This window comes from Amblyomma maculatum, chromosome 4 (genome assembly GCF_055883805.1).
Source record: "Amblyomma maculatum isolate TAMU_Amacu chromosome 4, ASM5588380v1, whole genome shotgun sequence".
Classification (NCBI taxonomy): Eukaryota; Metazoa; Arthropoda; class Arachnida; order Ixodida; family Ixodidae; genus Amblyomma; species Amblyomma maculatum.
The window spans coordinates 145,739,515-145,751,045 of NC_139347.1; positions in this window are offsets into that span (position 1 = coordinate 145,739,515).

Below are 11,531 nucleotides of genomic sequence, written 5' to 3' on the forward strand. Positions count from 1 at the left end.
CAGACATAAGGAAGCAAGAAAAAAAACAGATCTGTAGGAATGTCAGAGACAATTGTGTGCCCGTGCGCTGCTCATTGTGGGAGTAGATAAATATTCGCATTGTTCCTTATGAATTTCTGACCTTCAAATGTTGGTGTATATATTTTTACGAAATTCAAGCAGAGATTTTCGAATATGTTTTCAGATTTCGTATGTCCTATGCTACTGAGCTATGAAACTCGACATTTGCGGCCTTCTTGTTTACGGCACTCATGCTCTAAACCTATGTTTGAAATATACCACGTTGCTTCTTTAAATTGCGCATAAAATATAAATGGCGAAGAGCAAAGGGCCACGTCGTCTTGATGAACACAATTCATCGAGAACTGACGCTTGTCAGAAAGTCAAAAGCAAGTGAAGGCTGTGAAGCGAGTGAAGTGAAGTTTTCTCCATCATTATGTATTGAAGCCGCGAAATCAGACATTTTATGTAAAAAGAAAAGCTTTGTGCAAGGATATAATGAGGACAATACTGATTCAATATTGGGTAGCTTTCGCAGCGTGACAAGGAATCATATTGCTCCCCTAATGCATAAGGAAAACCTTCGTCAAAAAGAAACGAATGAGTACACTAAGCGATGCCGATGTCGCAGTAGGAGGCTTACTGGCCTGTCGACTTGACGCCTTCACTCTAACTCATATCTCTGCATAATTTTTGCAATGAACAATATATCGATTTTAGGAACACTGAAAATCATTTAATTGATCTCACTTGTGTCATTTGATTTAGTGAGCTTTAGAGAAAGTACTGTGGGCATCTTTGCTGACAGCATAAAAAAATGAAGTTCATATTCTGCTCCCTCAAAAATGCGTAAATTTCTACTTTATTGTAGTGTTTTGCAAAACAACCATAGTTGAGGTTTGAACCGTCTAGTTTTTATAATTAAAGAGGTATTTTGTTAAAATAACACACATTAAATTGGATATACATCCGCCAGTTTCGCTACAAATTGTTTTTTTAGATATTCACATCTCTATAACTATATCTCTCCACAACCCTGGCTTAAGGAAACGGATAAACGTAACAAAATTATGGTCGTATATTTAGTGGTAATAGTCGTCTTTAAAGTGTAACCAGGGAAACCCACAAATATCCTTCTCATAGGCCTTTCAGATATATTCCCTCGCTTAATATTGATACTCTACAGATATTATTTTTCTTCATAAAAAGGTGCATTCGAAGGAAGGCAAACAAAAAACAGAACAAAAGAGTGAGCGGGCTCTATGGCTAACGTGTTACAGTTGCACCTCGAGCGTGTTTTGTTCGTCTCCATTGATCTAATATTCCCTTGTTGATCGTACTTCCGGTCTGCATTTCTCGGAGCGCCCCCCACGACTTCTGTTTTCTATTATTTCATTCTCTCTACTAATCTCACTTAGCGATATCGCACAGGCACAGGGGATATGTTTAAAATGATTGCAGGGAAAAGTTGTAATGCATTAAAGAGAATATTGCATAAAAGGAGTTTACTATGGCATGACTTTATTCTTAGTCGTTTAGCAAGTGCAAAATGTTTGTCTTTTCTGGTAATGAAATTGGACATTTTGGTCACATACCTAGTGCGTAGTTAGAGCCCCTTCATTTTTCTTGACTTGACTGATTTTTCAAGACTGTGGTTTAAAATTTAGATTTCTGGTACCTTTTCGCCAGGAAGACCAACAAGAACCTGTTAGCCCCAGCAAAACCATTTTCTGCTCACATCAAAAGACTCCGGTTTTATTCGCCGGATTGCTACTAGCAAGGTGATTTGTGGGTTTTATTCTTGGCAGGCGATGCGCATGCCGCATTGCGGAAAAACAACTAACTCTTTCTCACTTGGCATCAAGTCGAGCTTTCAACTTGGCCAACCTTATACCCGCTTGGACTCAGTTATTCTTGATAGAAGAGGCGGTCAGAAAGCGCGTCGAGTCTCGTTCAGGTATAGCACGGTACTGTCGCAGGAAACACTAAGGAATTTTTCCTACTGCGGCGCTTGGAGCAACAGCGTCATGGCTATCGATGCATCATATTCTAGTGTTCTGAATGACGTTGGTTAGGCTGACGATAAGTTCGTTTAAAGACCTAAGCTTCTCTATCGGTCTTCAGGAGTCTTCACAAATGATACCGTCTCCTTGCAGGGCGCATGGGGGCGACTGCTGCAACGTATAAAGTGCTTCTTCCTAGTGAGAACATAATTAGGCACTTCTTGCAGTAATCAAATAGATTATTAATAAAAAAACGGATCGCGGTAGCAATCAGCATTTGCAGTTGAAGAAAATGCGCGAGAGGATCCTGCACCTCACTACACTCCTGTCAGCTGAGATGCTCATTGTGCAACGAGGGAGTATTTGGCGTACATAGATTTAAAACGGTTCTTGTTCAGACGAAGTAACCTACCATTCAAGTCTCAGTGGTTGTGAAGAACCTGTGTGTGAGTGGAGAGAAACTGAGGAAAGACAAAGAAAAACAAAACCACGTTTGAAGAAAGAAAAGAGAAGGGGAGAACTTAGAGCGTGGCTAGAGGAGCGCGAGGCACGAAGAAAGGAGAACAGGCCAGCAGCGAATCTGTTCTGTTGCCCACGGAGCTCGCGCGGTGCGTGTTCTGCTAGGTCTGACCTCAATATCCAGACACGGGGCCTGCCTGCCGCATCCTGTCTTGGTCCTCCTCTTGTCCCAGGTTATCGGACCAGGGAGTACTGCAGCTGCAGCTCATCGCCGCTTCTGTAACGGCAGCTCATCGCCGGCACGGGCGTTCGGCGCCGTGCTGGACCCAGGCACGTCGGGGAGACCTGACTCATCGGCCGTGGAACGGTAACCCGAGGCCTCCTGCCTGCACTGGGCCTCGTCCGGTGGCCTAGCCTGTCGCTGGGCTTACCGAGGCCCTACTTCACCGACCCTGCAAAGCCTTGACCACCGGGAGCGTCTGCACCGGCTTCCCTTACCCAACGATCTGGTGACTCTTGACAGTTTGTGTTTCGTCTTTGTCCTACTTGCTCGTTACACTCTCGTCCCGGCTATGCATGTAGATAAAGGTATTCGTTGCTAACTTGGTATGTCTGGTTATGTATTTCGATTGGCGAGTCTGAATAAGCCACGCCAGAATGTGGCAAGTAGATCTGAAGGAAAGAACCTCAGAGTGGTGAAGACTGCATCGCTTATCGAACAGAGGGTTCATTCCATCCCGTTACGAAATAAAAGGGCTTGGAAGTAAGATAAGGTACGAAAGCTTCCATTTGCTTAGATTTGGATGTCTAACTAAATACAAGAGGTGTAATTGAATGTTGCAGTGCTTGGTAATGCATAGGCCGGATATAGTGGTCCTCGCTGCACAGCTCAATGTGCGGCGGCAGGCCGATATGTCTATGGTGAGTTTCTGCCTTTGCGTGATCCAGCCTGTGCAAGTGTCGTGCAGGTTGCAGCGAGCACGGCGAGCGGGCAGAGTGTGCTCTAGCCTGACTTATCACTTACCTCTGGAACTGCCCCATTGAGGTATGGTCAAGGTGATTTTGGTTTGCTCAATCAGCGGTGCAGGGTAGCACAATCGTGGCTCGTGAATGTGCTTGTAACGGTGTCACCCGTTAATAATTAGGGGGTATTATTAACGATGCGCCCTTAACGGTGCGCACACTCCCAGACACCCTATGAGTGAGTGGGGGTAGCTGTTCCGGTCGCAAAGGAGATGCCCTCGACCTGCGTGGCAAGCTCAGCCGGAATCCAACTACCTTGTAGTGACAGAAGGGGGTGGTCGTTTGGTGCCCAGCTGTCGCCGGTTCAAACCAGAGTAAGGATCGGAGTCAGAAGTAAGAAACAAAACACAATTTATGCACAGCAAGCGACGATACAAAGGAATACACAAGATCGCTTGAAATACACAGACGAGGGGTTCACAGAATACAAACGCTAAGCATGCAACTACAGTATGATTCAATAACAGAGAGGCTTTACAACAGATCAAACACGAGAGAGTTACATAAACAAACACCAAATTGTTCACCGGGCACTGTTGCACTCCGACGCCTCAAGAGTCACGATGTGGCAGCCATACGAGACGAGCGCCGCTCCCTTGAAAGTCCGTGGGCTTGCCAGCAGCGGGTGATCCCCGGGAGTCCAGCCGAAGCAGAGGCGAGCACGCCGCAAAACACTTGACGAACTGACTGACTGGCTGACTGACTCACAAGCGGCGCGGTCTCTTTAAATAGGGCGCGCCGCGTCTGTTTGTTACCACGCGCCAAAGCTAGCGCGCACACACACATAGCTTCGCTGGTTATAGCTCCCTCTTCTCCTCCCGTTGAGCCGCGCGTCGTCATTGGCCAGGTCCCATAGAAAGTTCTCGAAGGGCCTGGCACATTCCAGGCCGATGAACCACCGTCCTCCCCGGGCAATGGGAAAGAGGGTGACGGCAACGCGTACAAAGCTACGCGCTCTCCCGCGCGGGGAAGGGGGCTTTTCTCTACAAGCTTTCCACGCGACGCCGCGAAGGGCCTCGCGCCGTGCCGGCTTGATGAAAATGGGCGCCGATTTCGTGACACTGCCCCTCCCTTAAAGAATATTGTCCCACAATATTCACAACAACCACGAACATCGCGCGCACATGCATGCGCTCACAAATATACGGGGCAAATGTCCACATCACACACATTGCGCAAATTTCACAGACTGTAATAACACATTACAAAATTCATACATCAATGCCATGATGTTCACAAACATAGCACCACACGGTCGTCAGATACACATAGGAATCAACAACACACAGCTCTTCAAATGCGAAGCGCACGAACCTAAATTTGCGAGCGTAATTATAACCCGCGTTCAGTGCGTGACACGCTTCTGTCCGCCAGGAATTCTGCCTTCGCTCTAGGCTCTCGCATTTGAGACGCTTCTATGTTCTCCGATCGGGCTACTGAAAATTCCCTGAGGCAGGACTTATCCTCTTGTAAATCACACAACCAATGTGCTCCCATAATTGCCCCTAAAACCAGTAGCGCCGACGGATACACGGGAATCTGTGCAAACGCGCACAGACCAACAAAAAGAATCACTGTAATAGTGTTCTTTCCTAGGCACCGATATTCCTTCCGCTGAAGGTGACATATCCCAAGTAACGCCCCCATAAGTAGGACGAACACTTGGGCTACCTGCATCAACGACGGTCTAGGCATTCCTGACTTTATTTCCCGTGTTGTCTCTTTCTTTTCGGTTTCCTCCTGAGGCGCTTCCTTTTGTTTCTTCATGTCTCGAGTCTTTTCTTCCGGCTTCTCATGGCCTTGCTTTCCTCGCCTTGCCTTTTTCTTTTTAGATTCCTTGCAGCGCACAGGCGCGGGACTTTGTTCAGGATCCTCGGGAAATTTTGCGCCCTTGATATTTCCCAACACCAAATCGTAGATAGGGCGTTCCATGCTCAGCGCTGTCAATTTTCCAGAATAGTATTGCGTCTGTACTTCCAATTTTGCCTCAGGGAGTAATTGGATTGAGCCGTCAATCAGCCTCACAGGGCATTTCTTGCCAGTTAGATCATTATCCTGAATCAAACTGCGTCTAACGATTACGGCACTGCTACCCGTATCTCGTAGCACAGAAACTGATTTTCCTTTTATCTTTCCCCTCGAAACCGGCATCCGATTCACCGCAGATCCAGGTTGTGCATGTACTACGGCGTTCACCACCCGGATTTTCTTGTCCTTCCGATTAACAACCTCCTCTGCTTCCTCCTCCTCTAGGTCGTGCACCACGCGGACTTTCCTGCCGTTCTTAAGCTCAACAAAGCCATCGGCATCTTCTTCCTCTAGGCGATATTCCGACTCTGACGGAGTCTTCGCGCATGCCGCCTGCGGAGCTGCCTTGACAGCGCCGGGACGCGACATTGCTTTGTGGCCCTTCTGTCCGCATTTCCAACACGAGGATGGATTGTTGGTTACGAGTTTACGGCAGTTAGGTGCGATGTGGCCTAGTTGTCCACAGAGATAGCACCTCGGGGGTGACTTTACAATAGGTTGTGTCTGTCGGAATTCGGGCTTTCGAGGGGGTTCCAAATTTACAATTTTGCTCAAATTTTCGCCTCCCTGGGCTTCCAAATACTGGTCTGCTAGTTCCATCATTTCTTCCAGGTTATTCGCTTTTCTTTCTTTTAAATAAAGCGACAGACCAGGGTGACAGCTGCCCAGGAATTGCTCCTTAATTAGGAGTTCGCGAAGTGCGCCATACTCTAGTTTAATCTTTGAGAGTTCAGTCCAGCGGTCAAAATAATGGCTCAATCGCGCAACATACTGTGTTGCCGTTTCACCGTCCATAGGTTTTCCAGTCCTGAACTTCTCACGAAACCCATCCGTCGTAAATCTAAACCTTTTAAGTAATGCAGCTTTCACTTTGTTATAGCTGCCTGCATCCTCAGGAGGAAGTCTTCCAAACACACTTAATGCTTCGCCGCTAAGGCAAGTGCTCAAGATGGTAGCACATTCACTGTCTGTCCAATTTGCATTTATGGCGATCCTTTCGAAACGCAAGAGGAACGCGTCGAGATCGTCTCTTCTCTCATCGTATTTCGGGATCAATTTACTTGCGTCTATCCGCAAGCTGCTATGTCCTTCACTGGCGCTATGCACTTCAGCTAAACCGTTGCTGTTCCCCGAGTTTTGGAGCTGAAATTTCATAGTAAGTAATTCTTTTTCTCGCTGAAATTCCTCTTCACGCTCCTTTCGAGCCTTCTCTCTTTCTTCCTCGGCTTCTTTTCGAGCCCTCTCTCGTTCCTCCTCGGCTTCCTTTCGCGCCCTCTCTCGTTCTTTTTCTGCTCTCTCTCTGTCTTCCTCGGCTTCCTTTCGAGCCCTCTCTCGTTCCTTTTCTTCTCTCTCTCTTTCTTCTTTTTCTCTCTGGCTAACCCATTCTCGCAGTTCAGCTCCTTTTAGACCTTTCTCTAGGCCCAACGCAATAATCTCCTTGAGATTCATCTTCAATGTGCACTGCCTAATGCTAATACATAGCACTCTCAATGGACCTTACACAGCCACTTCAGCGCGGTACCTCTCGTTATCGCTCTGCTGTTACACTGTTTGCGACCTCTTCGTAAACTCTTCCAACTCTTTCTCCGTCCTCTGAGCTTGAGTGCACCAAACGTCCTGTCGCGGACGCCAGAATAATTGTCACCCGTTAATAATTAGGGGGTATTATTAACGATGCGCCCTTAACGGTGCGCACACTCCCAGACACCCTATGAGTGAGTGGGGGTAGCTGTTCCGGTCGCAAAGGAGATGCCCTCGACCTGCGTGGCAAGCTCAGCCGGAATCCAACTACCTTGTAGTGACAGAAGGGGGTGGTCGTTTGGTGCCCAGCTGTCGCCGGTTCAAACCAGAGTAAGGATCGGAGTCAGAAGTAAGAAACAAAACACAATTTATGCACAGCAAGCGACGATACAAAGGAATACACAAGATCGCTTGAAATACACAGACGAGAGGTTCACAGAATACAAACGCTAAGCATGCAACTACAGTATGATTCAATAACAGAGAGGCTTTACAACAGATCAAACACGAGAGAGTTACATAAACAAACACCAAATTGTTCACCGGGCACTGTTGCACTCCGACGCCTCAAGAGTCACGATGTGGCCGCCATACGAGACGAGCGCCGCTCCCTTGAAAATCCGTGGGCTTGCCAGCAGCGGGTGATCCCCGGGAGTCCAGCCGAAGCAGAGGCGAGCACGCCGCAAAACACTTGACGAACTGACTGACTGGCTGACTGACTCACAAGCGGCGCGGTCTCTTTAAATAGGGCGCGCCGCGTCTGTTTGTTAACACGCGCCAAAGCTAGCGCGCACACACACATAGCTTCGCTGGTTATAGCTCCCTCTTCTCCTCCCGTTGAGCCGCGCGTCGTCATTGGCCAGGTCCCATAGAAAGTTCTCGAAGGGCCTGGCACATTCCAGGCCGATGAACCACCGTCCTCCCCGGGCAATGGGAAAGAGGGTGACGGCAACGCGTACAAAGCTACGCGCTCTCCCGCGCGGGTAAGGGGGCTTTTCTCTACATGCTTTCCACGCGACGCCGCGAAGGGCCTCGCGCCGTGCCGGCTTGATGAAAATGGGCGCCGATTTCGTGACAAACGGTACTTTTTATATCGCGGGTTTTCTTTGCAGCTCGGAAGAACATCCGTGCAACTGCGTATACCGCAATGAATAAAATGGGGGTTTGTGAAGGTGTTCTGGAACGTTGTAAATCGCATTTATTGTCTAAATTCAATATAAACAAATGAGAGAAATGAACCTTAACCGCCAAATCACTATTTTAAAAAGAAATAAACTGGCCGTGGTGCGCAAAGCGGCTGGCGGCTGTAGGAAAGTTTCTCTGACCTATGGAAAATATTTATTGTTGACTTGCTCTCAAGCCGAGCATGGAGGAGGGAAGAAAGTAGAGGAAGGAGGATTGTGTGCCCCCGTTCGACCTTTGTCTTGTGGCAGCAGTGTTGCTCCCCGCTATTGAACCGGCTAGTACGTCTCGGTCGCGACCCTAAGGGCCTAACATTGTGGTGGAGGTGCGCGGTGTCCATCATCTTTGCCGTCTGACGTTGTCGGCTCTCGAGGGCCTCCCTACTTGCTCCCCTCGATGCCCGTTCTGAATTCTATCAACACCGCACACGCCCACGCTTGCTCCGACCGCCCGATGCCAAGACTCGATAGCCCTGATCATCCGCCTCGCTACGACTGACGCCCGACTAACTTCTTGTCGCACTACGATCCGCACTATGAGTACGATCCTCAACCATCACCTGCCCGCTATTTCCGGCGTCCAGCCCGAAGTCATGGAGATGAGTTTCGCTACCCAATGCGCCCTGCCGCCTCGGAACCCTCCAGGGAACAAGGTTTTCATCGCACTACTCCCGTGTGCCGCCGCAGCGGCATTGAGGGGCACATAGCTTGTTACTGCCGCAGCTGCCCACTCACCCGTTACGATCGGCCCGTCAACATACCCCGCCACGTACCCGTTTCTACAACTCTCCTTGGCAATGGCCCCCACTTCGTATGAATAATCCGAGACCAATGGACCACGCAGCCGCTCTCCTGCTTCCCACCGAAGTTTCTCATCCCCACATGCCTCTTCTGCGTGCCGCTCTCCGTCACCACGGCCACGGCGGCGGTCGCCATCGCCTTTGCCGGAAAACTAGTCAGCGCGGCCGCTGGAGGTCAGGCCGCTAGAGACTTTGCGCTGCCTGTAGAAATTCCTCCATCTGTTGTTATGTTAAAGAACACGGTCTGTGGGCTTTTGGATGGCGTGGTGACAATCAATTTAGTTATGTTTGGTTGGGACAGAAATGTGAATATTCATGGCGCGGGTGGTGCGGTGTTATGTCCCCTCGGAATGTGCAGTTCTTCGGTGTCTCTGGGTGGAATGGTATTCGCAGCGGAGTGTACAGTGCTTCCGCGATGCACTTTTTGAGAATGTGTGGCGCTGCGGTCGACTGCCGCTCTTTGGAACTCTGCGTTGATGGTTCCCTTCCGTGTGGAATTTTAGAGGAGCCACACGTTCATGAGGATGTGTTCTGCGTAACAGAAGATACCAGTGTGCCAGCCCTGTCTATGGTGTGCGTTCCCGTTTTGGGCCCCATCTGTGCCTTCGACACCTTCGACCGTACAGTGGCACCGCTTCATTCTAACTGCGCAAAGAAATACATTCTGGTTCCTCATTGCTTACTGTCGGTGGTCAAGGGCTGCTCACGGCTATGGGCCATCAATTGTTCTTCGCGACCTGTAGTTTTGCCAGTGAATAGGAAGACTGCGCGTGTAGTCAAGACGACGCTCCATCGGTGGCTTGGCATTGGTTGCTGATGCACCTGGCGAAAGTGCTGCCGCACCAGCCCCTGAATAACAACTGCATGAAATGATCAGCCGCTCTCTAACCAGAGAACAGCTTGACGCTTTGGAGGCCTTGCTGGCCAAGTATTTTTCATCTTTATTTTCGGAGCCCAGCGGTTTATGGTGCATTCCCGTGACACATACGAACATCGCATTGACACAGGCTACTCATACCAAATTCGACTGAATCCGTACCCAATAATGCAAACACGGGGGCCAGTTGGTTGATCATTCTGTGGAATACTGCGCTGAATGATGTGTCTGTGATTTGACAAGGATGCCTTTTGTATATATGTACGTGTTTTGTCGATAAAAATAAATAGTTGTAAGTTTGCGCTTCATTCGTGTGTCGTCGTCCATTTGTCTCTGTATATCAAGTAGCGCAGTATTCCACAGAATGAATCCGTACATAGTGTCGCCAACAGAATGCCAGGTCATCAGTGAGCAAGTTCGGGATATGCCAGAAAAGCGTGTTATTCAAGATTCATGCAGTCCCTGGGCCGCCCCTGTAATTCTGGTGAAGCTGATATATGGCTCTTTTGCGTCGACTATCGCCGCCTGAATGCTTTAAAAACGAAAGTTGTGTATCACCATCCCCGGATCGAAGACGCCATAGATTGTCTTTTCTCCGCATCATGCTTTTCATCCGTCAATCTGCGATCGGGATATTGGCAGTTCCCTATGCCCCCTGACGACAAAGAGAAAACGGCTTTTATCGCACCCGATGACCTGTTTGAATTTAATGTAATACTTTTCGGGCTCTGAAATGCTTCTGCAACTTTGGAGAGATTAGGGACGCAATCCTACGTGGACTAAAATGGCAAATATGTATGTGCTGCCTCGATGGTGCCGTCATATTTGGCCGGACATTCAATGAGCACAATGAACGTCTCGCTCTCGTACTGGACTACTTTAAAAGCGCCGGTCTAGTACTTAATTCGAAGCAGTGTCACTTCCGTGAGCATCAGAATTTGGTACTAGGACACCTCGTCGATCGTGAAGGTGTCAGACCTGACCCTCAAAAGACCGCGGCCGTTGCAACGTTTCCAAAACCTGAGAACGTGAAGGAACTTCGAAGTTGCCTAGGACTGTGCTCATAGTTTCGCCGCTTCGTTGCCCGTTTTGCTGATATCGCTAACCCGATCACGTGCCTTCTCCCCAAAAAGTGGAGCATCAGACTGTGACTCTTCTTTTCGCCGTCTCAAGTTTTTACTAACATCACATCCGATTCTCCGGCATTTTGAGCAAGCGTAACGTGTCTGATTGGCTGCGGGTTAATTTCTTATCCGGGAGGGGAATTGCTCGTCTGCTAGATCCCCCAACCCCTGGCGCATGAAGTACATCGACCCAGACTACGACGGACAACATGTGTGTGAACGGTGCAGTGACCGTGTGGACTTAAACCATATGCTGTGTGGTTGTGCATCGAGCGACGCCTACGTTAAGAACAAGGAACGTTGGGACAAAGTGCTAAAAAGTGCTTCACTACATGATCAGCTTCGGGCTGTCCAGGAGGTGCGCACGGCGGCGGAGAGCTTCGGGCTCTCTGTGCCGACGTGGGAGCTGCCCTCTACACCTGGCGGCTAGCCGAGTGTCCTCCAGGACCCCTACTGTGGGAAATAAAGTTTTACGAAACCAAACCAAACCATTCTCCGGCATTCCAACCCTCCTG